We start from the raw sequence: 27,846 nt of genomic DNA, 5'->3' as shown, positions 1-27,846 counted from the left end.
AGCGTGAGATTTGCCACATCTCTTCCCTCTGCTGCAGTAATTGTGAATTGTGCAAATACCTGCCCGCTCCTATCAGTCTGAGTCCTTGACTGACCACAGGGAGTACCTTATCCCCTTGCTAGCCCCATTTTCAGTGTTGACATGAATAAGCCTTTGTTGTTTTAAGCCACTGAGACTTTTGGTTTATTTGATGGGTTGATGATCAACCTTCTTCCAACTAACATAATACTTCACTGTACTTTGACAGCTAGATTCATAACAGTTCTCCAAGAATTTGACTCTAAAGAAGTCAAATTATGAACAACTGAGAGTTGCATGAACTGTACACATAATGCATTAAACTCCCTTGTGGCACAGTGAGACAGAAGGTTTTAGAGGATGTTTCCGTCAGCTTTAATTTCATGTTAAGAGTTAGGTTTCAGGGCATGAAATTTAGCCACAGGTAGAGCTAAGGACATAGTCCCTACTTGGCTGGAACATGACAAGCTGCTACTGTACAGAGATAATGCTGACAAGCTGTCCCATGGGCATGCACAAACGGTCTAAGCAGGAACAGGTGAGAGACAATGAAGATATTAAGACTAACTCATGACCCATATGGGACTAACTCATTGTCCAGGTAAAGGTCCATGCTATTTATTGCCTTTGCTTAAGAAGAGCTATATTTCTTGATGCATTCAATCACACATTTGACAAATACTTGTTAACAATGTACAGGCAGGGATAAAATCCTCATTGTTATGTACATGAGTCTAACCCACATATGATTTTTATAGTTACCATCTTGAGTTCCTGAGTAAGAAATCTAAAAAAGCTCTCCAATATTATCCATCCCTTATTATCTGGCCATAGGCTACTTTTCTAGTCTCATTTTTCCCATTGTACCTCAGGTTGATGGTCCAGGCATATTAAACTATTCTCAATTTCACAATTTTTAAAATATACTTAGGCTTAATCCTTATATTTACAGATGTCCTCTCTCTATATCATCCTCAAATCCAATTTATTCACTGCAAGGCTCTACTCAAGTCATTCCTCCTCGGTTTTAATCTGGTTATCAACTATAATATATTATTAAATACTCACTGCATTATGTGAATATTAGTTATCCATTACAATATATTATGTCAATATTGTAAGTCCTCCCTTGCTTTCTCTATCAAATTTTTGGCTCCCTCCTCTGCATTCTCAAGACACTTTCTGAACCTTTCTACAGTAGCATTTTTCACATTTTCCTCTACTATGTTATTTATTTACTTGTCTTCCTTGATAGACTATGTACTCCTAAGATAAAAGACTAACACAACACTTACTTTTATATCTACAGATCAACAAAAAGAATAACATAAAGATGATCAGAGAGTTTTGTTGGATGGCTGCATGAATGAGAGAATAAAGAAATAAAATAATGTGAAGCTTCTTAGAGAAATAGCCCATATCTATTCTATGTCTACAGGCAGAAGAATATTTCTCCAATAAATGGCCTTGCATGAAATCATAAAGAATACTCAAAGGGTCAGTACTCACTGGTAAAAAATGATAAATTCTCCCTAAATTGTACACATATTTTAAGTTATGGCAATAAAATTAATGACTTCAAGAACAAACTCTGTCCAAACTTTTTTTAAATCAACCAATTATGTCTTTCAACAATATCTAACAAAGGTAAGATTTTATTTAGTCAAATATTCATCAGAACAATTGAGGAAAGAATCCAGGCATATACTGTAAAATACTGGAATACATTCCTGTGAACATAGCTGCCAGGTTGTAGCAAATGTCTTCAAAGAGCACAACAAAAATCAGGAGAGTTTATGCTAGTGGGCAGGTGAAGCTCTGATTGGATATGAGACAGAATGCATTTTTAAATATTTAATGTATTCCTTAAGTTAAACTTCATAATAATCCTATTACGAAGGATTATTGAAAATTACAAGACCCTTATAATTAAATTACACCTGTGGTGCTATGGAAATAAAAACAATCAGGGAAAATACTCACTTTCTGATCAGTGTAGGGTAAGCTCGTATGACACACAGGAATATCATATGCCATGGAACTGTTAGCCACTGTATCTCAAAGACAAACCAAACCAACTGAAAAAATTCAATAGAAAATCATGGAAGAGAAAAGCTTATATTCAAAAAGGTCTTCTATTTGACGACAGAAGTAACCACTTGCCTCCCTTAGTGGTTACAGGTCCCTGGAAATGAGGAACTTGCGACAAACACACTGCTCCCTTCATCCAGAGAAATTGCTTAGTGAGTACAATGTGCATTATTCAGGTGACAGATAACCTAAAAACTGACTACTATTCCATCTATGCATGTAACAAAATCGCACTTGTATCCCATGCATTTATATAATTAAAATATTAAACATAAGAAAGCAAAAAGGAAAGAAAAAGTCAGTGAAAGTCTTAATAAAAAATGTGCTTTGTGCCTTATTTGATTTGCTTTCTGACCTAAATTCTATATGTCATCACGAATGAGAAACTAACAATTCAAAGATGGGTGCTGGTGCATGGACCACACAGATCATAGCCACGGTGATGTGAGTGGCAATATCCTTAACGGGATTGTGATAGGAAACTAATCCAGAAACTCGGGAATGAAGACATGTGAGCATAAGAAAGAAGGGAACATTTTCTCCTTTCATTCATCGTGCAGCTAACTTCAAACATTTATCGTTTATCTAATTGTTCTTTCCTCCCTGTATAGTCCTTCCCAATCTTTCCCTATAAAAAAAACACATGAGGCCCTGTAGGTGCACGTACGCCGGCCACGGAGGAAATAATACCAAGGTTGAGGAGGCGGAGCAAGATGGCGGCCAAGTAACAGCTTCCTTGCATCTGGGCACCGCGAGTCTGGGGAGATAGGACTCCAGGCATCCCTGGCTGGTGGGATCTGCCTATCATCACTCCTATGAGGATACAGGGAGTCAGTGAGAGACTTCTGGACCCCAAGAGGAGGACTAAAACAGTGGAAAACCAGCAAGTGGTCGCGTGTGTTCAATCCGTCTAAACCCGCCCACAACTTCCACAGGCATAAGAACTTCAAGAGCAAGAGGAAGTGAAAGGAAAATTAGGGCAAGGAAACAGATAAAAGAAATCACTCATGAGGAAGAATCAGCAGAAAACTCCAGGCAACATGAAGAACCAGTCTAGAACAACCCCACCAAGGGACCATGAGGTAGCTACTGCAGATGATTCCACCTGTAAAGAAATGTTAGGAATGACAGAAAGGGAATTTAGAATACACATGTTGAAAACAATGAAAGAAATGATGGAAACAATGAAGGAAATTGCTAATAAAGTGGAAAATAACCAAAAGGAAATCCAAAAACAGAATCAAATAAGAGATGAATGATATGAAGAATATAAAAAGGATATAGCAGACCTGAAGGAACTGAAACAGTCAATTAGGGAACTTAAAGATGCAATGGAAAGTATCAGCAACAGGTTAGACCATGCAGAAGAAAGAATTTCAGAGGTAGAAGACAAAGTTCTTGAGATAACTCAGACAGTAAAAGAGGCAGAAAAGAAGAGAGAGAAAGCAGAACGTTCACTGTCAGAATTATGGGACTTTATGAAGCGTTCCAACATACGAGTTATAGGAATTCCAGAAGGGGAAGAAGAATGCCCCAGAGGAATGGAAGCCATATTAGAGAATATTATAAAAGAAAATTTCCCAAACATCACCAAAGATTCTGACACACTGCTTTCAGAGGGCTATCGGACCCCAGGTCGCCTCAACTCTAACCGAGCTTCTCCAAGACACATTGTGATGAACCTGTCCAAAGTCAAGACAAAAGAAAAGATTCTGCAAGCTGCCAGGAGTAAGCGCCAGTTGACCTACAGGGGCAAATCCATCAGAGTGACCGCAGACTTCTCTAATGAAACTTTCCAAGCAAGAAGACAATGGTCATCTACCTTTAATCTACTTAAACAGAACAATTTCCAGCCCAGAATTCTGTACCCTGCTAAGCTAAGCTTCAAAATTGATGGAGAAATCAAATCATTTACGGATATACAAACATTGAGGAAATTCACCACAAGACCAGCTCTACAGGAAATACTTCAACCTGTTCTGCACACTGACCACCACAATGGATCAGCAGCAAAGTAAGAACTCAGAAATTAAAGGACAGAACCTAACCTCCACACTGATGCAAAAGACAAAACTAAGCAATGGACTCTCACCAAATAAGACAAATAGAATACTACCACAATTAAATTATCTCAATAAATGTTAATGGCTTGAATTCCCCACTGAAGAGACATAGATTGGCTGACTGGATTAAAAAACACAAGCCATCCATTTGCTGTCTGCAAGAAACACACCTGGCTTCAAAAGACAAATTAAAGCTCTGAGTCAAGGGTTGGAAGACAATTTTTCAGGCAAATGGAATTCAGAAGAAAAGAGGAGTTGCAGTCTTATTTTCAGATACATGTGGATTTAAAGCAACTAAAGTCAAAAAAGACAAAGATGGTCACTTTATATTGGTCAAGGGGAAAAATACAACAAGAAGACATTTCAATTCTAAATATTTATGCACCCAATTTAAATGCTCCCAGATTCTTGAAGCAGACCTTACTCAGTCTGAGCAAAATGATATCTGATAATACCATTGTAACAGGGGACTTTAACACACCTCTTACAGAGCTGGACAGATCCTCTAAATAGAAATTAAACAAAGATATCAGAGATTTAAATGAGACCCTAGAACAACTATGCTTGATAGACGCAAATAGAACACTCCACCCCAAAGATAAAGAATATACATTCTTCTCATCACCCCATGGAACATTCTCCAAAATTGATCATATCCTCGGACACAAAACAAATATCAACAGAATCAAAAGAATTGAAATTTTGCCTTGTATCTTCTCAGACCATAAGGCACTAAAGGTGGAACTCAACTCTAACAAAAATGCTCGACCCCACGCAAAGGCATGGAAATTAAACAATCTTCTGTTGAATAACAGATGGGTGAAGGAAGAAATAAAACAGGAAATCATTAACTTCTTTGAGCATAACAACAATGAAGACACAAAAACCTGTGGGATACTGCAAAAGCAGTTCTGAGAGGAAAATTCATCGCTTTAGATGCCTACATTCGAAAAACAGAAAGAGAGCACATCAACAATCTCACATGAGATCTTGTGGAATTGGAAAAAGAAGAACAATCTAAGCCTAAACTCAGTAGAAGAAAAGAAATCTCCAAAATCAAATCAGAGATCAATGAAATTGAAAACAAAAGAATCATTCAGAAAATTAATGAAACAAGGAGTTGGTTTTTTGAAAAAATAAATAAAATAGATAAACCATTGGCCAGACTAACTAGAAATAGAAAAGTAAAATCTCTAGTAACCTCAATCAGAAACGATAAAGGGGAAATAACAACTGATCCCACAGAGATACAAGAGATCATCTCTGAATACTACCAGAAACTCTATGCCCAGAAATTTGACAATGCGAAGGAAATGGATCAATATTTGGAATCACACCCTCTCCCTAGACTTAGCCAGGAAGAAATAGAGCTCCTGAACAGACCAATTTCAAGCACTGAGATCAAAGAAACAATAAAAAAGCTTCCAACCAAAAAATGCCCTTGTCCAGATGGCTTCACTCCAGAATTCTATCAAACTTTCAAGGAAGAGCTTATTCCTGTACTGCAGAAATTATTCCAAAAAACTGAGGAAGAAGGAATCTTCCCCAACACATTCTATGAAGCAAACATCACCCTGATACCAAAACCAGGAAAAGACCCAAACAAAAAGGAGAATTTCAGACCTATCTCACTCATGAATATAGATGGAAAAATCCTCAACAAAATCCTAGCCAATAGATTACAGCTTATCATCAAAAAAGTCATTCATCATGATCAAGTAGGCTTCATCCCAGGGATGCAAGGCTGGTTTAACATACGCAAGTCCATAAACGTTATCCACCATATCAACAGAGGCAAAAATAAAGGTCACATGATCCTCTCAATAGATGCAGAAAAAGCATTTGATAAAATCCAGCATCCTTTTCTAATCAGAACACTGAAGAGTATAGGCATAGGTGGCACATTTCTAAAACTGATTGAAGCTATCTATGACAAACCCACAGCCAATATTTTACCGAATGGAGTAAAACTGAAAGCTTTTCCTCTTAGAACTGGAACCAGACTAGGTTGTCCTCTGTCACCTTTAGTGTTCAACGTAGTGCTGGAAGTTCTAGCCAATACAATTAGGCAAGACAAGGAAATAAAGGGAATCCAAATGGGAGCAGAGGAGGTGAAACTCTCCCTCTTTGCTGACGACATGATCTTATACTTAGAGAACCCCAAAGACTCAACCACAAGACTCCTAGAAGTCATCAAAAAATACAGTAATGTTTCAGGATATAAAATCAATGTCCACAAGTCAGTAGCCTTTGTGTACACCAATAACAGTCAAGATGAGAAGCTAATTAAGGACACAACTCCCTTCACCATAGTCTCAAAGAAAATGAAATATCTAGGAATATACCTAACGAAGGAGGTGAAGGACCTCTATAAAGAAAACTATGAAATCCTCAGAAAGGAAATAGCAGAAGATATTAACAAATGGAAGAACATACCATAATCATGGATGGGAAGAATCAACATTGTTAAAATGTCTATACTTCCCAAAGCAATCTACCTATTCAATGCCATTCCTATCAAAGTACCTACATCGTACTTTCAAGATTTGGAAAAAATGATTCTGCGTTTTGTATGGAACCGGAAAAAACCCCGTATAGCTAAGGCAGTTCTTAGTAATAAAAATAAAGCTGGGGGCATCAGCATACCAGATTTTAGTCTGTACTACAAAGCGATAGTGGTCAAGACAGCATGGTACTGGCACAAAAACAGAGACATAGACACTTGGAATCGAATTGAACACCAAGAAATGAAACTAACATTTACAACCACCTAATCTTCGATAAACCAAACAAGAACTTACCTTGGGGGAAAGACTCCCTATTCAATAAATGGTGTTGGGAGAACTGGATGTCTACATGTAAAAGACTGACACTGGACCTACACCTTTCCCCACTCACAAAAATTCATTCAAGATGGATAAAGGACTTAAATTTAAGGCATGAAACAATAAAAATCCTCAAAGAAAGCATAGGAAAAACACTGGAAGATATTGGCCTGGGGGAAGACTTCATGAAGAAGACTGCCATGGCAATTGCAACAACAACAAAAATAAACAAATGGGACTTCATTAAACTGAAAAGCTTCTGTACAGCTAAGGAGACAATAACCAAAGCAAAGAGACAACCTACACAATGGGAAAGGATATTTGCATATTTTCAATCAGACAAAAGCTTGATAACTAGGATCTATAGAGAACTCAAATTAATCCACATGAAAAAAGCCAACAATCCCATATATCAATGGGCAAGAGACATGAATAGAACTTTCTCTAAAGATGACAGACGAATGGCTAACAAACACATGAAAAAATGTTCATCATCTCTATATATTAGAGAAATGCAAATCAAAACAACCCTGAGATATCATCTAACCCCAGTGAGAATGGCCCACATCACAAAATCTCAAAACTGCAGATGCTGGCCTGGATGTGGAGAGAAGGGAACACTTTTACACTGCTGGTGGGACTGCAAACTAGTACAACCTTTCTGGAAGGAAGTATGGAGAAACCTCAAAGCACTCAAGATAGACTCCCATTAGATCCTGCAATCCCATTACTGGGCATCTACCCAGAAGGAAAGAAATCCTTTTATCATAAGGACACTTGTACTAGACTGTTTATTGCAGCTAAATTTACAATCGCCAAAATGTGGAAACAGCCTAAATGCCCACCAACCCAGGAATGGATTAACAAGCTGTGGTATATGTATACCATGGAATACTATTCAGCCATTAAAAAAAATGGAGACTTTACATCCTTTGTATTAACCTGGATGGAAGTGGAAGACATTATTCTTAGTAAAGCATCACAAGAATGGAAAAGCATGAATCCTATGTACTCAATCTTGATATGAGGACAATTAATGACAATTAAGGTTATGGGGGGGGTAGCAGAAAGAGGGATGGAGGGAGGGGGCTGGGGCCTTAGTGTGTGTCACACTTTATGGGGGCAAGACATGATTGCAAGAGGGACTTTACCTAACAATTGCAATCAGTGTAACTGGCTTATTGTTCCCTCAATGAATTCCCAATAATAAAAAAAAAAAAAACACATGAAACAATACCGAAACAAACACCAAACAAGCAACAGTAACAGGAAGAAGAAAAAAGTTTTGCCTGGAATCAGAGAAGTAGAAGTCTTCAAAAATCGGAAAAAATGAGGCCACTAAAAGTTAAGTAAATTTTGAGAGTCATTGTTTATATGTCACTTGCTTCTTAAAAAGGATGTGTGGAAGGACACCCAGGTGATGACAGAGATGACAAAGTGGGAAATCAGGACCCCTTTTCTTGTCTCCAACCCCCTCTTCTACTCTGAGTTGAGCTGGATGGCCAACAAAGGGAAAGCACATGAAAAGGAAGTTATTCAGTTCCTTTTGTTATCTAGAATTTTTATCATGTGAATCAAAATACGAAGCAGTGTCCAATGGGAAAATCTGAGACCAAAACTGACAGGGATAAGGAAGTGTTAAGGGGACAGAATGAAGGATCTTAGAAACTCATCCCATGTAACTGGGCCAACTTTGTTGGCAAGGTGTCTTTGTGGAGGTCTGAGACCAGCGTTCAAATCAATATTTTATTCTTCCATCAAGTCTTTAAGGCCCAGTGCTCTTATTCTAGTACCTAACTTGTAGAACCACAGTCAATAAGCTCACTAAGGACTTTCTCATAAGGAGTCATTGGAATGACAGTTGGCCAAGGTATCTAAGGGGCGTGACAGAGGGTACAGTCTGAGTATCCTGACCCAAAATGCTCCAGAGCAAAAGGACTTTGGATATATTTAAGGTTTTGGAATGTTTTCAGAAACTTAATGATAGCTCTTGGGGATGGGACCCAAGTCTAAACATGAAGTTTATTTCTGCTTCATATACACCTTATACCTATAGCCTGAAGGTAATTTTATACTCTATGTTTAACATTTTGGGGCATGAAAGAAAGTTTGTGTATACTGAACCATCAGAAAGCAAAGGTGTCACTGTCTCAGCTGCCCTTGTGGACAATCTATGGTTTGCTGTCACCATCACTCTTGATGACTTTACATGCTACTGGGAAGCAATCATTTTCTTACACTTACTCACACATAAGTACTTAACAGCAAAAAATATGACAGGCCATTCACACAGTGAAAAAATAATGTGTCTAGTGGAATGGAACAGGAGAATGGCACCACCAGAACGCAGCAAGTAATGGCAGGCTTTTGGTCTCCACCTACAATGCTGTGTTTTGATTTAAAATTTGGTGTACACTGTGCACCATATTGGCACTCAAAATGTTTGGATTTTGGAGCATACCACATTTTAGATTTTCAGATTGGGAAGGCTTAACTCAGCCAGGCACGATGGCTCATGCCTATAATCCTAGCACTTGGGAGGCTGAGGTGGGTGGATTGCCTGAGCTCCTGGGATCGAGACCACCCTGAGCCAAAGCAAATCAAATAAAATAATCAAAAATAAAAATAGCTGGGCATTGTGGCGGGTGCCTGTAGTCCCAGCTACTTGGGAGGCTGAGGCAAGAGAATCGCTTGAGCTTAAGAAATTGAGGTTGCTGTGAGCTATGATGCCAAAGCATTCTATTGAGGGTGACCAAAGGAAAAAAAATAAAAATAAAAAAGAGGAATCTCAACTCCTTTTGGCAAACATTTTCTTTTTTGAGACTGGTGCCATTTTCATGGGCATGTTCAAATTTATGATTTGAGTACTTTATATGAATGTTAAGTGCCAATAAACTTTTTTAAAGGAAAAAAATGATATGGCAGGCATAGAGAAAAACGGGTTATAGTGGGGAGGTGCTACTGCTTGTTGGATGAATTATTGAATGCTTCTTTCACAGTGTAAATAATAAGTTTTAAGAATTGATTTCATGGAGAAAAAATTAAGCAAGTTTAAAAATATGAACAAATATATATTCTGTAACTTAATGTTGGCTCCAAAATGTCCATGAGTCAAGGATTGTTTAAATAAACGATGGAAGAAATGACTTTAGTTTCTAACATGCGAAGATGCTGAACTATGGCTAAGTCAAGAAAATAAGCTTCAGAATAGTGGGTAGTATGTTCCATTTTTCCCAAACCACAACTACTGCTGCTACTACTATCACACACATGCAATTTTATATGCAAAAACAACACAGTAAAACAAGAAGTTCTGCCCCATGCCCTTAATGTGTTTTTGGTAGAGTATGTATTTTGTTAGAGTACCTATTTGTTCAAGTATGTATTATGGAGTATTCTATTTTGTATATTCTATTTGTATATTCTATTTTGTATATTTCTGTATTTAAATTTTGATTCAAAGAACAGGTATTTTTTTTTCTTTTCCTTTTTTTTCTCTTTTTTTTTTTTTATTGGGGATTCATTGAGGGTACAATAAGCCAGGTTACACTGATTGCATTTGTTAGGTAAAGTACCTCTTGCAATCATGTCTTGCCCCCAGAAGGTGTGACACACACCAAGGCCCCACCCCTCTCCCTTCTTCCCTCTCTCTGCTTTTCCTTCCCCCACCATCACCTTAATTGTCATTAATTGTCCTCATATCAAAATTGAGTACATAGGATTCATGCTTCTCCATTCTTGTGATGGTTTACTAAGAATAATGTCTTCCACTTCCATCCAGGTTAATACGAAGGATGTAAAGTCTCCATTTTTTTTAATGGCTGAATAGTATTCCATGGTATACATATGCCACAGCTTGTTAATCCATTCCTGGGTTGGTGGGCATTTAGGCTGTTTCCACATTTTGGCAATGGTAAATTTAGCTGCAATAAACAGTCTAGTACAAGTGTCCTTATGATAAAAGGATTTCTTTCCTTCTGGGTAGATGCCCAGTAATGGGATTGCAGGATCAAATGGGAGGTCTATCTTGAGTGCTTTGAGGTTTCTCCATATTTCCTTCCAGAAAGGTTGTACTAGTTTGCAGTCCCACCAGCAGTGTAAAAGTGTTCCCTTCTCTCCACATCCATGCCAGCATCTGCAGTTTTGAGATTTTGTGATGTGGGCCATTCTCGCTGGGGTTAGATGGTATCTCAGGGTTGTTTTGATTTGCATTTCTCTTATATATAGGGATGATGAACATTTTTTCATGTTTGTTAGCCATTTGTCTGTCTTCTTTAGAGAAAGTTCTATTCATGTCTCTTGCCCATTGATATATGGGATTGTTGGCTTTTTTCATGTGGATTAATTTGAGTTCTCTATAGATCCTAATTATCAAGCTTTTGTCTGATTGAAAATATGCAAATATCCTTTCCCATTGTGTAGGTTGTCTCTTTGCTTTGGTTGTTGTCTCCTTGGCTGTACAGAAGCTTTTCAGTTTAATGAAATCCCATTTGTTTATTTTTGTTGTTGTTGCAATTTTTTTATAATGAGAAAAGATACTAAAAGTATTTCCATTCATAAATAGAAATAAAATTTAATTATAGTATATGCAGTGAAAATGTTACTGGTTTTTAAGTCCATAACTGTTTTTTTCTCTGCCCCCCTTCAGCTCTCCTTTTTTTATATGCACCTGACACAAATCTTTGAAATGTTTCCTTCCTTTTAAATGGTCTCCATTTCTTTCAAAGTAGAGGGTTCTCAAGCTGAGGCCAAAAAAGTCAATCTTTCTAATACGACTTAATTGCACTTTGAGTTAGAGTTGCATTTTATAGGATGCTGTGAATGTTCTATTTAAGCCCTGAGAAGACTGTATCTCTTTGCTGTAATACTGGACACAGGGAAATTGAAAATGAATAATTACCAAACCAGCTTAAGTGGCAACAGTAGCTGGTAATTCATATTACCAGGCACTTCTAATCAGTCCCAGATTACTCTAGTAAATTAAACAAGAAAGCTTCTCTTTTAGCCTCCAGGAAAGGGAATATATATGTTGAATGTTCTCTGAATGATTGAGTCAGTGTCTTTTTTTTTTTTTTCTTTTTGAGAGCAAAATGTCTTATTCTGTTACCCAGACTAGGGGGCAATTGGATCCTCACAGCTCACTGTAGCCTCTAACTCTAAAACTCCTGGGCTTAATCGATCCTCCTGCCTCAGCTTCCTAAGTGGGTGGGACTGCAAGCACATGCCACCACATTAATTTTGTAGATACAGAGTCTTGCTATTGCCCAGGTTGGTCTTGAACTGAACTCCTGAATTTGGCAGATGCTCCTACCTTGGCCACCTGAAGTGCTAGCATTATAGGCATGAGCCATCACACTTGGCCTGAGTCAGTGTCTTAACTGTGGTTTAAGTCATCTTCTTGTCCTTCTGAAGTCCAAACTGGCTCTTGTAGCCACATCTCTTTCTGTTTCCTATCAGAAATTGGATTCAGGTCTATTACCTTCTGAAGTGACCCTTTTAACAACTATTACAAGCTTACATTTTCTAGATCTTTTCACCATTATCTATGACATGTTGGCATCAAGAATTAAGCCTGTAATACAAATTGTAAGCCTGGACTAATTTCCATCTTAATATAACTTAATAGATGAGAATTTAAAATTAAGAACTCAGGAAATACTAATAACATATCCTGTTTCTGGTTCAGAGCTTTGAAATATTGACTCTGTTGGCTGGATTATGCTACCTTATGGTGGGAGATACTGTGAAAGTGTGTACAACTATTTGATAGGTCAAAATCTCTCTATTTTCCTAATTGTCAAACTTAGTAAAAGCTAAATAATGACTATTTCCTGGTTCCAAATGTAAAAATGAGGATGATCTGTTTATAAGGAACTCTTGAAGGAGGAAACTGTGTCATGAGACTGAACATCTCAAAATGCCGTATCCAGCTGCCAAAAATCAGAACTAGAACTGAAGAGACCACAGACTTTGGCTCAGATGTCTCTCATCATGCACCTGAAATGGCCGGTGATGCCCAGATGGACTTCCTACACTCTAAATCAAATGTTGGGCCACACATATATATCAAGGACTTCTTCATTTAAGCCTCTGACTTGAATCTTCCAGGTACATATATTGGCTGAAAGGAATTCTACCAATTCGTACGCAAAAAGTTTCAGCTTCTTCCTTGTTGGGTTTCCGATTCCATTAACTAACTTAGAGCCTTTGTTATTTTTTAGCTGTCATCATGAACACTAATGAAAGTCCATAAAAATTAGGCCTATGATGCTTAATATTAATATGCTAATATAATAGCACAATATGCTCCACAAATAGATATTTGAAGAAAATGACATCCTTCCGCAACATTCCTTTTTGCCCTTTAATTTCACTTAACAAATGTTTATTGAGGGCCAGAAGCCAAGCAAGTGGAACCTACATAAGAAGTGGTAATGTAAACCTTCTAGAAATGTCTTTTTCAGGTTCTTTGATTACTATTTTCAAAACCCAGATGAGCAAAACACAAAAATTCACCCATAATTTTATTTTCACTTCTTCCTAATCACTAACTAAATATAAGTACACTTATACCAACTCTATAAACATTTTTAAAAAGCAAATAAATCAAAAGAACATTAAAATACAAGTGCAAGGAGAAGAGAAGAAAGAAAGAGAAAGTCCAGAGAAGAATTATTATCAAATGAGCTCACACTTTCTAGATTATTGGGTAAATCAGATAATTTGGGGCTGACAGGTTAATCTTTCTTTCCTGTAATGACTGTATAAACTCCAAGTTTACTTAATGATTATGATGATTAATCATTCTTACCAATCAGCTCTATCATCCTTCATCTGTCTTCATTAAAAAAAAAGAAAAAGAAACCCCCAAACCTGCAAATAAACCCTCTGATGGATTTGATGCCAAACACTAACATATTGTTATTTAACTCTTACTCCCTAAATCTGCCAAATGTAACTAGGAGGATGGAAGGAGGGGGGTGGAATCCATCTTACCTTCCACAGGCCTCTTCAGTGAGAATCACCAACGTGTATGAGCTCTTCAAAGCACTTTGCCTTTAGAGAGGAATCAAAAATAATAAGTAAATAAGCTTCCCAAAACCAAAACAAAAAAAGGAACACCCCACCCACTTTCTGAAACTCTGTCTTTACAGAATAGCTCTGAGGTTGGCAGATGTTTGCCATCCGGATGCCCAGCATTTGAAGGTGACTGGGGCATGGCTGAGGCTGAGGGAAGCTCTGGGACAGACCAGGCAGCTCTCTCACCTGCTCTCCAAAAACCATTTGCATTGCAGATCAACTACTCCTTGATTATAAAGAGCATCCTGTGTGGGGTGGGGGACAAGAGGCCTCTCTACTTTGCAAAATGAAGAGTATTTAGTCACTAAAAGATATTTAAGAACCTCTATGGGCCAGATCACAAACAAACGAAAACACCCAAACTAGTTGCATAATTAAGCAAAGTAAACATTTTAAAGTATTTTTAAAGAGGGTGCATGGGGTAGCCAAACTGCTTTAAGAGGGAAATCTTTTAAGGAAAGGCTATCACGTTTCTTGCCTCTTTTCTGGTGGACAGGCTGTTGTCTGGACAATGAATCCAGAAAATCTAATGTGAAAAGCTCCCTAGGAGAAACCTCCAGGTTCCTGTCCCTTGCGTGCCCAGGACCGGGCTGTAACTCGCCCACTTTCCACTATCCCGCCCTTAGCACCTGTGGTTGAGGACCCTACCAAATGCGATGGCTTTGAGACGTCTTCCAGCCATCGTATCCTCCACCACAAAGAACTACCGAAGGAAGTACTTACTCACTTAGGCGGAAAATTTTCCGAAGGAAAATTAACGGGCAGAGGAAATGAAGGACATTAAGAAACAGACCCCGTCTCTGGAGTCTGATAGCAAACCCGCGCCCCGGTGGAGTCCGGGCATCTGGCGGCTGAACGCGCGCAGGCACAGCCCCAACCTGGTCCTCAACAAGATGCTTCGGCGAATGAATGGGTCCTTCTGCTCCCCGGAGAAGGGCGCATTACACATCTCCCTCCTAAATCAGAACTCCAGCAATTTCCTCCTCATCCACGCACCTCGACAGGGAAACGCAGGATTCCAGCGTTTCACCAGACCGGGAAAGGGAAAGGTCGCTGGCGCAGTTACCTATTAGTTTTTCTGGGAACTCGGGGAAACACCATTGGGAAACCAAGTGTTCAGCCCCAGGGAAAACTTCCCCAAATCTGGAGCCACCCAAAGATGGGTGAAAAGACACGCCAGCACCGTAAAGGGCAAAGCCGGCTGTCGGTGCCCGCGACACCTGGGAGGGGGGACAGATGAGCGCAAAACAAACATAAGAATGACCTCCCACACACACACACACACACACCTAGGAAGGCCAAACCCACGCATCTTGACACACACCCTGCGAAGTGTATAACTGTTTACACTCGCAAGGAGAAATCAAGCTTTCCAGCGGCGGACGAGAGGGTTGACCACCCAGCTCCCTGCGTCCGGGACCGAGGCAGGTCATCCAAGGGCCAAGGACATCGCGCTCCCGCCCCCTCGCAGCTCCAACTGCAGCCCGCGGATTCGCCCCGAGACTCAAACAGCCCTGCCGGAGGGGCTGCCCGGGACAGTAAGGACGCGGTCGGCTACCAAAGGGGTAGATTTGGGGGTGCTCCGCAGCAAGGACCCAAATCTCCAGGAGCCGGGGGAGAGTTTGGGAGGTGGCTGGGGAGAGAGAGAAGCCTCCGACCACAGGTTGCCCCAAGCAAGGAGTCCGCGTAAGGCAAGTCCACCCCAGAGTTCGGGACCCTGCCAGTCCCCAGCTCCGACTTCTCTGCCTGGGCTCGCCAGAAGCGTGGGGAGCATCGCCTCACTGACCTGCGGGTCGGCTCTGGTGGGGCGGTGCTGCTGTCTCGGAGCCCGGCGCCCGGAAGAGTCCTCGGGAACGTGGCGCGCACGGCGGGCGGCGGGCGCTGCGGTAGCGGACCCAGCTGGCCCGGCCCGCGTCGTCCCTCCGCCCCTCCTGGCCGGCACAGCCAATGGCCGCGATCGGGGCCCACTCCTCGCCGCCCCCCAGCCGCTGGGACAGCACCCCGCTCGGGCGAGGGAGGAGCTTGCGCCGCCGTTGAAAAATCCCTGAGGACGAGGAGGCGTTTGCGCAGGGGGGCCCATCTGGAGAAGGCAGGTGTGGTGGGTGAACTTTTGTGCGTGTGTGTAGGGAGTGCATTTTCTTCGGGGCCCAGGGGCCTCTCTCTGCAGGCGAAAGCGTCCACCTCTTGCCAAGTTTCTCTGCTTTTCCATCATTCATGAGTCCCGCGCAGCCCCCACCCCAAACTACGACCCCCGCTAAGTCGTGGCGAGCCCAGCTCTGACTGCGCTGCGTGGGGACGTCGCCTCCTTCCCGCGAGCAGCTTCCCCTCATTCAGCTCTTCCCCAGTTCCCCTGTGAATCCTATGCCAAATCATCAAATGAGTCGAACAAGCTTGCAGTTTCTGTCACTTGCCAGCAAGACAGGCAAGCATCAAAGTGCACACGAGTCAGAGACTCCGACCGGAGAACTCCGGGAAAGGAGCCTTTCCCTGACAGGTCTAACTTCCGCTACCAATCAGCTCCGCGACCTTCACCAAGACTCTCCGTCTCTGAACTGGGAAATGAGAGGCTTGGATCGCCTGATATCCGAAGTCTCTTTCACTCTGACACACAACAATCCTGTTGGCTCCGTGGCTTGGGAATGGCTGAGCCCCTGGGAGATGTCAGTCTACCTTTTCCTGGAGCCCCTTCTCCACCTGGCTCTATCACCTCCACCCTGAGACCCGGCTGCCTGCGGCCAGGAAAGCAAATCCCGCCTGGCAGTACAAAACCAGGCTGCCCAAGTAGTGGGCACTTCCACTTATGCAAACACTGCCACCCCCCAGGGCCCAGCCCTGGCCTCCTGGTACTTCTGTCCATCTTCAGCTGTTCTCCAAGCAGAGACAGCAGGAGCATCTGACTTAATTCTGTGGTGCTCCTCGGTAAGTAAGTAAAGGCTTTCTCTTCCCCCTTCTCCAGGGCAGTTGTGGGTGGGTGTGAATCTTTTCTCTGTGCACCCTTCTGTGCCTGATCTAAAATGCAGGAGGATGGAACGCGCTGCTTTGTCAAGAGGGCAGATTCGGAGAACTGCTTATCCCCCAGCACACTCGCACTGGCATCCTAAACTGCACCTGCTCAGGTGCCAACTTGCCTTTTCTTACATTCATCTCCTGCCCGCTCTATTATGTACTTGATACATTTTACCTTAGCTTTTTACTCAGCTCCGCTGTAAATGATAATATCCATGAAATCATTGGTTTGTGGGGTACCAGTTATATCTCAAAACATGATAAAATAAAAGCATAAGTCCTCCATGCCACTTGAAAATCATCCCAGATGTCACTGGTTGTTCTTACGCCTCACCCAAGGAAACGCTGAGGTGTGTATGGGAAGACAGGGTCGTCAAATCTTCTTTGTGCATAAGATTCCAACCCTAGATCTGATTCATTCACACTCCACAGGATTCTAATGCAGTCTGTCCAGGGAGAACCCCTGCAGGTGTCATGCCAGTGTCAGAGTGAAAGGGAACTGTTGATTGCCTGGTAGGCGCCTTGCTAGGCTGGGATAGCAGTTTTCTTTTCTTCTTCTTCTTCTTCTTTTTTTTTTTGCAGTTTTTGGCTAGGGCTGGGTTTAAACCTGCCGCCTCCGGCATATGGGGCTGGCGCCCTAGTCCTTTGAGCCACAGGCGCCGCCCTAAGGGATAGCTGTTTTCATTTCTTTGTCTTGCTCTGTGGTCTGTTCTGTAGGGCTTTTCTTGACATTTCCTGAACTATGTTGGTATATTAGTTTCCTAGGGTGACGATAATGAATTATTAGTGCTTCAAACAGAGTGGCTTAAAACAAAGGAAATGTACTCTTTCACCATTCTGGAGGCCAGAATTAGATGTCAGTTAGTTCTTTGGACGCTCTGAGAAAACCCATTACAGTGGGTTCTTATCCTCAGGAATCGAGGGTATCTTCCAAGACTCCAGTGAATGCCTGAAACTGGGGATAGTAACAAACCCAATTACTGTCGATTGGAACATGTTTCTTTGTCTTTCACCTATAAATTTAATGCTTTTTTTTTTTTTTTGAGACAGTCTCAAGCTGTTGCCCTGGGTAGAGTGCTGTGACATCACAGCTCACAGCAACCACCAACTCTTGGGCTTAAGCGAGTCTCTTGCCTCAGCCTCCCAAGTAGCTGGGACTACGGGTGCCTGCCACAATGCCTGGCTATTTTTTGGTTGCAGTTGTCATTGCTGTTTAGCAGGCCCTGGCTAGGTTTGAACCCACTACCCTAGGTATATGCGGAGTGCCCTGCCGACTGAGCTATGGGTGCCGCCCCTTAATTCCTTTTACATCTTAGCTAAGCACTTATGCATTGTGGTTGTAAATTTTATAGTTCAAGTTACCACAGTAAAATAAGCACACATTTCTTTTTTCTTCCGTACAATTTCATTGATAGATTTGTTCTTACGGTAGATCTTAGCAACCTCAACATATTTTTTTTTTGTTTTCTTACTAAGTTGAGAATTTTTTTTTCTTTTTTTTTTTGCAGTTTTTGCAGTTTTTGGCCTGGGCTGGGTTTGAACCCACCACCTCTGGCATGTGGGGCCGGCGCCCTACTCCTTTCAGCCATAGGCACTGCCCACTTACATTGAGAATTTTAGCCTTTTCCCAAAGGAAGATCCTTATGGCTTCTCTTCGGCCCATATGAATTGCCAGCACCACTGTTCTTATGCTTTTGGACCAGAATGAAGCAAAATAAGGATTCCTTGAATGAACACTGTGATACTGTGACTATCAATTTGATATTTAAGGGGGCTTTTAGGTGACTAACGTGGCAGGCAGGGTCTACTGCTTGGATCTTTGGACAAAGGGAAGATTCATGTCCCAACTGGGACAGCAAGAGATTTATTTCATCACTCTTCTCGGTATGGTGTGCAATTTAAAATTTATGCATTGTTTATTTCTGGGATTTTCTATTTGATGTTTTTGGATTCAGGCTGACCAAAGATAACTGAAACCTCAGAAAGTGAAACTTCAGAAAATGAAACCATGTACTGGGGGGACTGCTTATTCTACGTGGTTTTGACCTTGGTGTTTCTTGGCTTGTAGGTGGAAGCATCACCCCAGTCTCCACCTCGGTCTTCAGATTATCCCCGTGATGTGTCTGTTCCCCCCTTCTCCTCTAAGATACTTTCATTGGACTTAGGGTCCTCCATAATCCAGGATAATCTTATCTCTAGGTTCTTCATTTAAATAGTCACATTCGCAAGTGTCAAGGTGGAGGCACCATCAACCCTCTACAGTTAGTGACTGTCCAAACCCCCTGCTTTGGGGTCGGGGCATTCTACTTGCCCAGGATGACATCATGTAGACTCTGATTAGTGTTGTTAGGCTTTTGGGCAGTTGCCACTGTCAACAGGGCAACTTTGAAATTCTAAAAAAAAAAAAAAAAAATACTGACCACTTAAACTATGACACCAGGAAAACATGTAAATACATTTTGGGAGTCTTACGTGGTAAACTCTGTGACTATATCTAACTCTTCTTTCTCCTTATTTCTTGGGGTTAAGTTGCATTTATAATGTCATCCTCTGTTTGATCTGGTACAAAAATCTTCTACAGACTTCAAGAACAATGAAGAATTGATTGAGGTAGTTAGCCTGAAATAGAAGGCAAAGCTCCTATTTTATTTCTTAAAATTTCACCTACAAAATATTTAGCAAATTTAAATTGTCCAAGTTACTTCTATGGCAGATCAGGTACCACTCAAAGGCCTGAGAGTTTTCAGGCAGGATTTGGAGACCATTTCTGGGCAGCATGATTATAACCCTCTTTCTCTTAAGTTTTACTGAGGGAGAAATTGGTTGTTGGAAAAAGTGCGGAATTTGGAATCTGATGAAAAGTCATTAAATTCTGATGACACCACTTGCTATCTATCTGACCTAAATCAATCAGTTAACCTCTCTGAGCCTCACTTTCCTTATCTCTAAAATGGAAATAATAGTGTCTACCTCATGAAACAATTGTTGGGAGTGTTAAACACACACACCCATTCCCACTCACACACACATACACAATGCATGAACACTGTTCTAGCAATTGTTCCACATGTATTATAGTGTGTGCTCAAAACATTAGCTCCATATTTCCTCCCTTGCTACTATCAAAGCAACATTCAGAATAACTCTGTCCATTCACTAATTTTCTTCTAGGTTATCAGGAAACTTAAAATATTCTGTTATTAATACTCTCTGAACTAACACACTCTTCTTTGATGTTTCCTTTATTTTTCATCTCTTCCTCCTTTCAACGTTCTCTTTCCAAACTCTATCTTCTCTCTCAGTCCTTCATCTCTCTAAACTTTACAATGGGTCTCACATTCCATCAGCCATAGTTTCAGAGAGCATACTGTGCTCTATGAAAGGAGCTGTGAGAACATTACTGAGAAAGTAACTCTGAGAAGAATATAAGTCATAACATATTTTACTTCTTTTGCTCTTTCATGGCATCAATTAGTCTTTTTTCTTTTGGTTTAAATGATGACCGTCTTCAAAGCATGAAGAAATTTATCTTATATAATGATACAGAAAAATTCCTGGACCACAAATCCTATTAAATTCAATAAACATTTTCAGAGAATTGTGTTTTTTTTTTTATTGCTGACACTGAGGCAGTGTCTCAGGCACTGTGGACATAAAAATAAATAAGACAAAGTCCCTGCCCTAAAATACTTACAGTCCAAAAAGGAAGATAGACCTACAAATATAACCTTTGAATGTAAATGTGCCTTATATGCCTGCAAGTGAATAGAACACATGAGAGAAATCCCTGCACTTTTTAGCTATGAAAGTGGCTTGAACCGGCTGATTAAAATGTCTGCCCTGTCTCCAGTACCTGTTAAGTGAGTAGAGCTACTGTCTCAGGATGAACCTGAAATGGAAGCCCATTGGCTGGTGTCATGGATGTCTGAGTTTTTTCCTGGCTGCCCATCATCCAGCCCTCGCCCTGGAGGAATTCCACACTGTCTGGGACTCAGTGGGTAGCAAAGTCTGTTTCCACTGCTGAAGCCACCCATGCTCTCCCACTCTCCCCACTAACTCCCACATGGCTGCAAGCTGAGATCTAGATTCCACTAATCAAGCAGACCTTTCTTAGACTTGGAATTTGGGATTGGTAAGACAAAGAAGATGAGATGGGGACAGCTCTTTGTGGCAGTGGTTGCCACCATGTTCGATTTCTAGGGCCAGCAGGGCTTGGGGGTGAAGCAGCAGTTTGTGGGTTTCAGATTCCAGGTGTCAGTTACAGATTACATCTCCTACTGTTCAGGGATGGCAACAGAATCTTCTCGTAGCTAACTCAGCTGCATGATTTGGCTGTGATTCTGACTGCTGCACCCTCCTCCCTTTGCTTCTGTTCATTTTCTAAGCATCTTGCTGATTTTTTTCAATAAATTCCCCTTTTTTGCTTAAACGAGTCCAAGTGAGTTCTATTGCTGGCAACTAAGAACTTTGGCTGAAGCTTGGTATTCTACTTCAACAAGAATAATGCTAATTAACTGACCCAGGTTAACTTCTCCTTTTAAGGTATTTTAACTAGAATATTAGAGTGGGTCAACTAGAATCCAGAACAGAAGCTAAAAAAAACACACCCAGAGACTATGAGACAGCAGGAGCTATGTGTAGGCTAAAATTATGAACAAGCAGAAGTTACGAATAAGCAAATGCTATGAGTTAGCGGAAATCAAAATACATGCAGAAGAGGGGGAGGGGTAGTGGGCTGAAAGCAGCAGGCAAGTTGAAGCCAAGAGGAATAATATGGCGAGGGAATGAATGAACCCCTTCCCTCCAGGGGACTCCAAGCTAACCCATTCAATAGACCTGCCTTGAATCTTGAATGATTTTCCAATTTCCAAGCTACATTTCTGTGTGTATGAAGTTGAATAACCCTGGCTGTGCATGGATTCCTCTGAAATTCCATTTGCTCCTAGTCTGATGTGTCTCCTTACCGTAACTCCTCTATTATCTGAGGAGACTCGATTCTATGTGACAGAGGCTCCCAAGGATTACAGTGATGCTGTGACTGTGAACAAATAAATGAATATCAAATAGTGTCACTGCAGACCTGCTCTCCCGAGATGTCCCTACTTTATCTTACTTGAAATTTCCAACAGCAGAGCTCCTTCTGTGAGCCAGGAAATTAATGTTTTGTAGGAAGCCCCTCTTTAAAATGTGCTCTATTCCCTGGAGGGAAAGAAGAGTCAAGGCGTTTCTCTGAGCAGATTGGTATGAGTTTATTCTTAAATGTAAACTGTAAGAGGGCTGATGATTAGGGGATGAGCTAGTCAAGGGGCAGGAAAATTAGGCACAGGGCAGGAGAGAATGGAGAACAGATAACAGAAAATGCCAAGGGGAGGTCTCCAGGGACAGTCTAAGGAAATGCCTTATGCAATATTCCCATCGGAGAAGGCCCTGGTGGGCAACCCATTGTGCAGAGGGCCAGGGGACCAACATGTTGGTGGGGCCAAGATGGTGGCCATGCTAACAAGTCCTACTCCACAACCTGGCTGCTCCAACTACCAAGCATGACCTAGTGTAATTCCTTACCTTTCAGCTCCTACAGGAGATGGGGCCGAGCTAAAGTGGACAGAGAAAGAAGGGCGTCACGTCTGCCTGTTCTGAGATTCTGCTCAGAAATTATACCAGCGTTAATTGTGCCTTTGGATTATTTACACGAATCTGCAGCCTTCGTTTTTATCCCCTGTAACACAGAGGGCCCTCTTATGACTTGCAAAAAGGAGGTATCTGTATGCCCCAGTCAGTGAAGGGAACGCGACCGAGGGAAAAGAAGCGATTTCATTAATGAGACTTGAAGCAGGAAGGAGAGAAACGATGCTGTGCTGTGTCTGAAGGGAGGGAAGATGCACGGGAGCTGCTTTAAAGAAAGCAGGAGTCAGAAGTTATCTCCACAAAAGCTTCATTTATTTCTTCAAAGTCTAAAATATATGTGCCACAGTTTTTTTTTAAAGATTTTTTGTTTGTGTGTTTTTCTTTCTCAGAACAGTGGGTAGTACTGTTCTTGGAATAGCAGTGAGTCACATCAGGGTGCAGGTAGGAGAAAAATGTGAATGCCACGGGTGCATCTTTTGTTGGGTACGCGTTTCAGCGATGTCTGTGTGGCCAGATGACGCATGGTGGGTTATAAATCAATGAGGAGCAGACGGGAGCTTAATGCATCCTCCACATCCCCGTCTTGTGACTGGCTGAAGTCCATGCGTAATTTCGAAGAGGATGTTTGAAAAGGATATTCATCATTTTAAATTGCTCTGTGGGAGCTTTGTGGTTCATAATGTGCCACTTAGGTACTCCTCAAAGATAGGTTTTCCTTGACGTGGTTTGCACTTTCATAACAGCAAAAGGGCAACTTGGTTATTAGAATAGAAAAACTAACTTTGAAGACATTAATAAGAAATATGGGGTTACGGTGGGGGGTCGGGGGGACTAAACAGGTTCAACATACGGAAGCTGAATTCTAACCCCAAAATGTCTGGCATTGGGAATTCCCATTGTTTGGCAAGAGTTTTGCTATTCATTTCTTAGTTTAATCCTCAAGTACCACTGGGAAAGTCTTGACTAAAATACGTTTTCCTTTGTGGAAAAATAGTTGAAAACCCAGCAGCATAATAGTGTAACAATACTAGAGTTGGTGATCTGGAAAAAAACAGAAGATTGTTATTGAGATAGATCTGAGCCAAACACATCTGCTACATTCCTTGCCTTATTTTGTGGCGTCCTCATCAGAAGTGTGGTATGTGAATGACCCTGATGGTCAAGTTGAGAGTTGGTATTTGGGCAGCTCCTTCCCAGACACCAGGTAAAAATGAATTAGCAATGAGCAGCCTGGGAAAATGTGCATTTTGAGCAAACGTGCTCTAAAGTCGAGAACAGAAGAAAACAGAATTGGATGCTGATTATTTCAGTAGAGTAAATATTAGCAGAGTATTAGGTATGCAGAATAAGACAGCAGGAGATGTCCACAGACACTGTAGGGAGCAGGAAGAATGACTCCACAGGTTTCCTCTTGCATATTGGACATTTTTTTGTAAGTTAAAAATGTTTTTCAGAAAAGCTCAAGGAGATATTTCTATGCAAAGTACATGTAATTGAAATGTTTTGGGAAATGGTGCCATAAACATAGAGCCAGTAGCAATGGTATTTTTACTTCTTGCTTTGATATGCAGGCAGGTAGGTAGAGAAAATTTTCCCTGAATAATGCCCTGCAATCCACATTTCATGAATACATTCATTATCTGACACATATTTGTTGAACACCTCCCGTGTGCCCAGGGGCTGTTCTGGGCTGGGAGAACACAGTTGTGAATAAGACATACTTGAGCAGGGACAGGTGTGGTCTGTGCTCATCGTGCAGGTGTTTGAGAAGACGACCCTTCCTTCATCGGGCCCTACAAACCAGTGGCCCTAACACTTTTCTCAATTGTTGATCTCTCTCTGTCCTCACTTCCCTCCTTGCCAGCTCAGATGTCATGGCTCGTCCCTCCAGAGGTCTTCAAACTGGGTGCCCATACGGTAAGGAAGTCTTCCCAAGACAAGATCTGTGCAAAGACAGTTTTAAGGAAACCCTCAATCATAGCGATTATTTTTCTTAAACTGATTCACCCAAGAACTCACAGACATTTGTAGAACTTCTTCTGATTCACACAAGAAAGGCACATACCTTACCCAATCTAACTCTTACTATCCTGTGTCAAATAAAGTGATAAGTCAAAATTTTACTTTGGGGCAAGTTTTCTTAAGAAGTAATTAAAACCCTGGCTCAGTGCCCATAGCTCAGTGGTTAGGGTGCCGGTCACATGCACCAGGACTGGCTGGTTTCAACCTGGCCTGGGCCTGCTAAACAACGACACCTACAGAAAAAATAGCCGGGCGTTGTGGTGGGCGCCTGTAGTCCCAGCTACTTGGGAGGCTCAGGCAAGAGAATCACTTAAGCCCAAGAATTTGAGGTTGCTGTGAGCTGTGATGCTATAGCACTCTACCGAGGGCAACATAGTAGAACTCTGTCTTTAAAAAAAAAAAAAAAAGAAAGAAAGAAAAAAACAGGAATTAATTAAAACCTTAAAATTTTCCTGGTTTTCTTGTCTTTTATTATCCTCTTGTTAAGGAGAAACACAGTCTTATAAACAGTGTATCTTTTCCATGCTGAGTCATTCTGAATTCACATATTGGATATATTGATGTGGAGGAAATAATAACAATTTTTGTTTACTGACTTTGATTCTTTTATCTTTGGTCTGTTATCAATGAAAGCATCACTCGGGGGTAGAGTGCTATGAAGGTAAAGCAAAAAGCATATTGTCAAGAACTGCTGAAAAGGCCTGGCATGCTATGGCTCATGCCTGTGATCCCAGCACTCTGGGAGGCTGAGGCCGGTGGATTGCTTGAGCTCAGGAGTTCCAAAACCAGCCCGAGCAAGAGTGAGATCCTGTCTCTACTCAAAATAGACAAAGTAGCTGGATGTGGTCACACATGCCTGTAGTCCCATCTACTCAGGGAAGCTGAGACAAGAGGAACTCTTGAACCCAAGAGTTTGAGGTTGTTAAGACACCACAGCAGTCTACCCACCTAGGGCCACAGAGTGAGACTTATCTTAAAATAAATAAATAAATAAATAAAGAACTGCTGAGAATTAAAAGCAGCTCATAGTTTACATACTTAAAATCTTTTCTTACTTTAGCTACTGAAGATACGTATCCCGTATCCCTAGGACTTTTTAAAAACATTTAGAACAATATAGATTTACAGAAACATCACAAAGATAGTACAGAATTCCCAGGTGCCACACATCCAGGTTATCTTATCAGTAATATCTTACCCTCTTACAGTGTATATGTCACAGTTAATGAACCAATTAATGTTCCAATATTGATTTATGATTATGAACTACAGGCCCTACCTTCTTTAGAGTTTCTTATTCTATCTCATATCTTTTTTTTCTACACATGATCCTATCCCAAACCTTACATTTTATGGATCCATCCTTTCTCTATAGTCTACTATTGGGACAGTTTCTCCAACTTTCTTGTTTTTGATGACCTACACAATTTTGAGGGCTACTGGCTAGATATGTTGTTGTTTTTCTCACTATTAGACTGGGATTATAGTTTTTGGAAGGAAAATGCCAGAGGTGAAGTGCCATTTTCTTCACAGCACATCCAGGGACATGTTGTCAACGTGACTTATCACTGTTGTGCAAACTGAGGTCACCCAGCTGGGGTAGAGTTGGGCAGATTTCTCCACTGTAAAGTTACTGTGTGCCCCCCTCCCTAGGACTTTTATTGACTGAAATGAAAAGAATCTTTGTGGCGGCACCTGTGGCTCAGTGGGTAGGGTGCTGGCCCTATACACCAAGGGTGGCGGGTTCAAACCTGGCCCCGGCCGAACTGCAACAACAACAAAATAGCCAGGCATTGTAGCGGTTGCCTGTGGTCCCAGCTACTTGGGAGGCTGAGGCAAGAGAATCATCTAGGCCCAGGAGTTGGAGGTTGCTGTGAGCTGTGTGACGCCAAGGCACTTTACCAAGGGCAATAAAGTGGCAAAGCTAATAGCAATGTCTATTTTTTCTACAGAAAAAAAAAAAAAAAAACCTTTGACCTTCTCAAGCAGAAAATTTTCATGATACTGATTCTTATAAGTATCAGTGGAATACTTTTTAAGACTAGCAATTTTTCAAGATATATAAGATAAAAAAATTATGATTTAAGTTCATGTGCATCATTCAATAGGATAGCTAAAAATTCTCTCGTAATCCATCATAAGGTATGTATTCCAATTACTGCTACTATTTGTCTGATTTCAACTTATAAAATGTTTAATAATTTCTACCTACTATTAACAATAAATAATACTCTATGTTGGCTGCTGGACTGGTGAGTTTTTAGCAATACATGCCTTTTTCCGGAAAGTCTAAATTTATTATTGAAGAGCACCATAGCTAACAAAACTGATGGAAACTCCTCATTTTGTATTATTTCTTCTTTATTCCTTCTAAAAAGATGAAAAACAAAGCTTGATCCAGGTACACATACCAAAGGAAGGCCATGTATGTCTTTATAATCACTCTTCATTCCAGAAGGATATCATCATTTTATGGGAGGCTGAGGCAAGAGGATTGCTTTAACCCAAGAGTTTGAGGTTGCTGTGAGCTATGATGACATAGCACTCTGCCCAGGGCAGCAGAGTGAGACTATGTCAAAAGAAAAAAATATAAACAAACAAAATAAGATGTTATCATTTTAGTTAACCATTAGGTTGTGTTATTATAAAATAACTATTGAGAAACAATTCATTATTATCATCTTGTTTTTATTATAACTGATTAGAGAACATAAAAAATAACTATATAAATTCTTCTTAGTAAAGTACCACAAGAATGGAAAAAAATCTCCAGTATACTCAACACTAATATAAAACCAATGTATAATTAACTACATGCCCTCGTAATGCTAAAACACAAATATAGTCTAGCAAGGGGGAGGGGAGAAAAGAAGAAGAGAGGGTGGAGGGTGATTGGTGGGATCTCACTGAATGTGCACAAGGTGAGGGTGTTCAGCACGCCCCCTGAGTGAAGGGCTCAACTACAACTTGAATTTTACCTTAGAAATGAAAACAAGGCAACCTAAAAATTTGTACCCTCATATTAATTTAAAATAAAGAAATTATATTAATTCTATATCCGTTATTCTTGACTGCAGAAGCAAGTAATCTAGCTTATAAAATATATTCATTAATTG

At 40.9% G+C, this 27,846-nt stretch overlaps 1 protein-coding gene across 1 annotated transcript in view; it reads right to left on the bottom strand.

The window, feature by feature from the left end:
• SERTM1 (serine rich and transmembrane domain containing 1) overlaps positions 1 to 16,010 on the bottom strand; it is a 29,899-nt gene extending 13,889 nt beyond the window's left edge. Inside the window, exons 1-2 of the mRNA XM_053563651.1 lie at positions 15,864 to 16,010; positions 13,994 to 14,053 (exon numbers count right to left, since the gene is read on the bottom strand). The gene's annotated coding sequence lies outside the window, so the exon portion shown is untranslated. The remainder of the gene's footprint in view (positions 1 to 13,993; positions 14,054 to 15,863) is intronic.
• Positions 16,011 to 27,846: the final 11,836 nt, after the last annotated feature.

The sequence above is a fragment of the Nycticebus coucang genome, chromosome 15, assembly GCF_027406575.1.
Source record: "Nycticebus coucang isolate mNycCou1 chromosome 15, mNycCou1.pri, whole genome shotgun sequence".
Classification (NCBI taxonomy): Eukaryota; Metazoa; Chordata; class Mammalia; order Primates; family Lorisidae; genus Nycticebus; species Nycticebus coucang.
The sequence above is the reverse complement of the archived record's forward strand: the minus strand, read 5'-3'. Positions and strand labels throughout refer to the sequence as shown.